The sequence below is a fragment of the Hevea brasiliensis genome, chromosome 16 (genome assembly GCF_030052815.1).
Source record: "Hevea brasiliensis isolate MT/VB/25A 57/8 chromosome 16, ASM3005281v1, whole genome shotgun sequence".
Lineage (NCBI taxonomy): Eukaryota > Viridiplantae > Streptophyta > Magnoliopsida > Malpighiales > Euphorbiaceae > Hevea > Hevea brasiliensis.
Window position 1 is genome coordinate 61,643,798 of NC_079508.1, and position 5,693 is coordinate 61,649,490.

Below are 5,693 nucleotides of genomic sequence, written 5' to 3' on the forward strand. Positions count from 1 at the left end.
ACTTATAATGGCACGTGGAGTTCCAAATCTTGTAAAAAAGAACTTCTTAAGGAATTTGATCACAACTCTAACATCATTAGTTGGAGATGGCATAGCTTCAACCCATTTGCTCACATAAAAACTAAAATGTACTTGTGTCCAAAGGATGATGGAAAGGGTCCTATTAAATCAATGCCCCACACATCAAATAGTTCCACTTTCAATATGTTTTGGAGGGCATTTCATCTCTTTTTGAGATATTACCCATCCTTTGACACCTATCACATGTATTTACAAACTTTCTCACATCTCTAAACATACGTGGCCAAAAAAACCCTGCTTGAAGAACTTTTTCTACAGTCTTTGTTACACTCATAGGACCCCCATAAAGTGAAGAATGACAATCTTTGATAACATTCCCTATCTCCTCATCAGCTAAACATCTTCTAATCAACCCATCTTCATATCTCTTAAACAAAAATGGCTCTTCCCAATCGTAATCCTTCACATCAAAAAGAAATTTCTTCTTTTGCTGCCATGTTAGATCAGGTGGAAGGATTCCACACACCAAATAGTTCATGAAATCTACATTCCAAAGGATTTTTGCACTCATGATTACCAATAGCTGCTCATCAGGAAAATAATAATCTATTGGAAGCTCTTTCCCCAAATTATCTCCTTGTTCTTGCCTCAATCTAGATAAATGATCTGCTGCTACATTTTCTACTCCTTTCTTGTCCTTAATTTCCAAGTCAAACTCTTGAAGGAGTATTACCCACCTTATCAACCTAGGTTTGGCCTCTTTTTTCTGAAGGAGATACTTGATAGCTGTATGATCTAAGTACACTATTACCTTAGACCCCACAAGATAGGACCTGAATTTATCTACTGCGAATATCACTACTAAAAACTCTTTCTCTGTAGTAGAGTAATTTATTTGAGTATCATCTAAGGTCCTACTTGCATAATATATTGCATACACCTTCTTTTCTCTCCTTTGTCCCAAAACAGCCCCAATGGCATAATCGCTAGCATTGCACATCAACTCAAAAGGTAATGACCAATTGGGTGGCTGTATAATAAGAGCAGATATCAAAGCCTCCTTTATCCTGCAAAAAGCATTCATACAATCAGTATCAAAATGAAATTCCACATCTTTACTCAATAAATTGGTAAGAGGTTTAGAAATCTTAGAGAAATCCTTGATGAATCTCCTGTAAAATCCAGCATACCCCAGGAAACTCCTCACTCCCTTCACAGATGTCAGGGGTGGCATTTTCTCAATAATTTCTACCTTTGTTTTATCCACCTCAATACCCCTGTTTGACACAAGATATCCCAAAACAATTCCTTCTTGTACCATAAAATGACACTTTTCCCAATTCAAAACTAAATTAAACTCTTCACATCTCTGCAAAACTTTAAACAAGTTAGATAAGCATTCATCGAAAGATTTACCATACACAGAAAAATCATCCATGAACACTTCCATAATATCCTCAATCATGTTAGAAAATATGGACATCATACATCTTTGAAATGTAGCTGGGGCATTACATAGTCCAAATGGCATCCTTCGATATGCAAAGGTACCATAGGGACATGTGAAGGTGGTTTTATCCTGATCATCAGGGTGAATAGGGATCTGAAAGAACCCTGAATAGCCATCCAAATAGCAGAAATAAGAATGATGAGCTAATCTCTCAAGCATCTGATCTATAAATGGTAATGGAAAATGGTCCTTTCTAGTTGCATTATTCAGCTTCTTATAGTCTATACATATTCTCCATCCAGTTACGGTCCTTGTAGGTATTAGTTCATCATTTTCATTTTTCACTACTGTGATGCTCCCCTTTTTGGGTACAACATGAACTGGACTTACCCAATTGCTATCAGAAATAGGGTAAATGATACCTGCATCAAGCAATTTCAAGATTTCCTTTTTCACAACTTCTTTCATATTTGGATTCAATCTCTTCCATGACTCTCTAGAGGCTTTTTGATTATTTTCTAACAAAATTCTATGCATGCACACAGAAGGATGTATTCCTTTAATATCATCAATGGTATAACCAATTATCCTTCTATGCTTTCTAAGAATTCTTAGTAATTTTTTAACTTCACAATCATTCAGTTTAGCACTAACAATCACAGGATATGTAGAATTTTGACCAAGAAAAGCATACCTGAGGTTTGTTGAAAGAGGTTTCAACTCTACCTTCAGTGCTTCACTTTTTTCAAGCATTGATGATGAAGTTGTATCTTGCTTCAAATCCCCAATCTTCTCAGTACTAGCCATAGGCAAAGGTGGATTTCCTTCCAAGATTGTAGCATATTCTGCAGCTTCTTCAATCTCATCCCCCTTTTTGATGTTATAAACCAAACAAACTTCTAAGGGATCTTCAGGATGTTGCTTTTTGAGCACTTCTCTGACCACTTCATCTATCACAGTAATTCTCAAGCATGAATTTGAATCATTTTTCTTTTTCATTGCTTGAAACAAATTAAATTCAACTTTTTCTTCCCCAACTTCTAATGTAAGCCTTCCATTTTTTACATCAATCACAACTCCAGCAGTAGCAAGGAAAGGTCTACCAAGAATAATAGGAATGTATACATCCTCCTCCATCTCCAATACTACAAAATCTACTGGTATAAAAAATTTTCCAACTTTCAGAGGAACGTTCTCAATCACCCCAATTGGAAATTTAATAGACCTATCTGCTAACTATAGTGAAATGGTGGTAGGCTTCATTTCTCCAATCTTCATTTTCTCATAGATAGACAATGGCATTAGACTAACACTGGCTCCAAGATCACATAAAGCCTTATCTATACTGATATCCCCAATGTGACATGGTATGGAAAAACTACCAGGATCTTTTAGTTTGGGTGGAAGTTTATTTTGCAAAATAGCACTGCTTTCTTCTGTGAGAGCTACATTCTGAAATTCCTCCAATTTCTTCTTGTTAGACAAAATCTCCTTCAAAAATTTAGCATATGAAGGCGTTTGTGCTAAAGCATCAGTGAAAGGAATAGTCACATGCAAAGACATCAATACCTCCAAAAACTTCCCAAATTGTTTATCCAACTTCACTTTCTGGAACCTTTGTGAGAATGGTAAAGGTGGCGTGTAGGCTTTAGGTGCTACATATTTAGGTTCTTCCTCCTTGCTCTCTCTCTCCTTACTTTCTTTTTCTTCCACTAAACTCTCTTTTTCAGCTTCAATTCTAACTTCAACTTCAGTTTGTTCATCTCCTTCTCTGTTTTTCTCTTCTTCAATTTTCTCTTCAATCTTTTTATCTCCACTCTCCAATATTTTTCCACTTCTTAATGTAATAGCCTTGCAATGCTCCCTTGAATTTTCTAGTTGGCTAGGGAGCTTCCTAAATGCTTTATTATTTGAAGAGCTAGCTTGTTGAGCTATTTGATTTTCTAACATCTTGTCGTGTGTTGCCATTTGATCTACTTTAGATGCTAATTGAGAAATCATATCTTGTTGACTTTGATGGCTCACAAGTAGAGTCTCAATCATAGCTTCTAATCTAGCTGTCTTGTCTGGTTATGCTTGTTATGGTAGAGGTGGAGCAGGTGCATTATGAGGTTTAGGAATCCTAGGAGGAGGACCTCTATTCTGCTGAAAATTCTGATATTGTTGATACCCAGAAGGTTGCTAAAAATTTTGGTGTTGTCCTTGTCTACCTCCCCAAGAAAAACTGGGGTGGTTTCTCCATGCTGGATCATAAGTTGCAGAAAATGGGTTACCAATTGGTCTTTGATTGTAGTTCCCCACATAATCTACTTGCTCACTTGAAAAATCTTGACTAAGTGCAGAAAAATCAGCTGTACAATTGACATTTGCAGCTCTAACTTCTACTGAATTATTAGAACCTCTAGCTGAAGAATCTACTTTCATGCTTAGCTAGTCCATTTTCCTTGTCAAAGCATCAAACTTAGCATTAATCATATTCATGGCATCAAGCTCGAACATACCAGCTGGTTTCTTGATCTCATTCCTCTCACAACTCCATTGGTAGTTGTTATAAGCAATTTTATCTAGAGCAGAAAAAGCTTCATCTTCAGATTTCTCCATAAGATCAGCTCTAGAAGATGCATCAATTGTACTTCTAATAGCTGGTGAAACTCCATTGTAAAAGTGTTGAACAAGCATCCACTTAGGAATCCCATGATGTGGCAATCTCCTTTGCAAATCCTTCTATCTCTCCCATGCTTCATACAAGCTCTCATCATCTCTAGGTTTAAAAGAAGTCAGCTCATTTCTTAGCTTAGCTGTCTTGCATGGTGGAAAATATTGAGCTAAAAATGCTTGAGAAAGTTCATCCCATGTTGTGATAGAACCCGATGGCAAGGAATGTAACCACTTTCTAGCTCAGTCCTTCAAAGAAAAAGAAAAAGATCTGAGTCGAATTGCATCATCAGAAACTCCATTTATCTTCAACATATCACTGATCTCAAGAAAGCGTGCTAGATGCACATGTGGACTTTCACTTGGACTTCCCCCAAATTGTGATTGTTGTACCATCTGACACAGTGCAGGCTTCAATTCAAAATTATTATCTTTTACTCTTGGTCTTGTGATACTTGGCATGAAATCCCCAATGTTAGGATAGGCATGATCCTTCATAGAGCGGTTGTTATTGTTGTTGGCCATTTCTTCTTGTAATTGTTCTTGCTCTTGTGCTCTTTCTTGTTGTTGTTTAGCTTTAAATTCAGCTTTTCTCCTCTTAGATTCTGCTTTTAAAGCTCTTGCTGTCTTTCCTGTTTCTGGATCAAAGAATAAATTGATTTCTTCACTTTTGGTCCTTCTCATAAAATAAAGTACCTAAAAAACAAAATAAACAAATTCTCAAAGTAAAATGGTAAAAAGAAAATAAAATAAAATGCCCAAATTAACTAAATAAATAATCGTTCAACATCAAACAAAAATCAAATCCCTGGCAATGGTGCCAAAAACTTTATGGGCGTATCCACAAGTATACGGGTTGTCTCAAGTAATAGAGTGATGAATCAAATATCATTCCCACGAGGATTTGCCGTTTGAGTACCAAGCTATGAATGAAACGATTATTTGGGCTAATGATTGACGAATAATTGGTAAATGTAAATGAGCAAAGTAAATTGATTAATCTAATTGTAATAGGTAAAGAGCAAGCAAATAAATTCTAAATCTAGTTTGCAATTAAACTAAATTAATAACCGGTAATTTAAAGCAAAGTCTAATTATGCTAAAAGTGATTCCAGAGTTGGGGGTTTATGCATACATTAATTGGGATTTGTCTTGAGTATTCCAATTTTTAGGGAAAAATAGAGTTTGAAGGAAATTGATTCTAAATTACTTTGATATCTTTTTCAAGCAAACCAAAGTGTGTTCTAAAATGACCAAACCTACTTTCGTATGTTATTTGATTACTTTAAAACCCATTAACTTTTGTAACCAATCATTAATTCCTCTTAAAATCCTAGTTCATTTCTAAATCTAAGTGATTTTAAGTTCCAATCCTTGATTATCTATCAATGACTTTACCTTTCGGTCCTTCAATCAAAGATTAACACAATACCCAATGGGTACCAACATTAGGTAAGTAAATCAAGCGCACAAGGAAGGAATCAAAACTTGTATTTATGTAAAATAGGGAAATACCCAGTCCAAATCCACAAATTAATCTAAAACATATTTCCCAACTCTGAAATCT

At 35.6% G+C, this 5,693-nt stretch overlaps 1 non-coding gene across 1 annotated transcript; it reads left to right on the top strand.

Moving 5' to 3' along the window:
* The first annotated feature begins 4,160 nt into the window (after positions 1-4,160).
* LOC131175064 (small nucleolar RNA R71) lies at positions 4,161-4,267 on the top strand. Its single transcript, XR_009145224.1, has one exon. It is a non-coding gene; the product is annotated as a small nucleolar RNA R71 (small nucleolar RNA).
* The last annotated feature ends 1,426 nt before the right edge of the window (positions 4,268-5,693 follow it).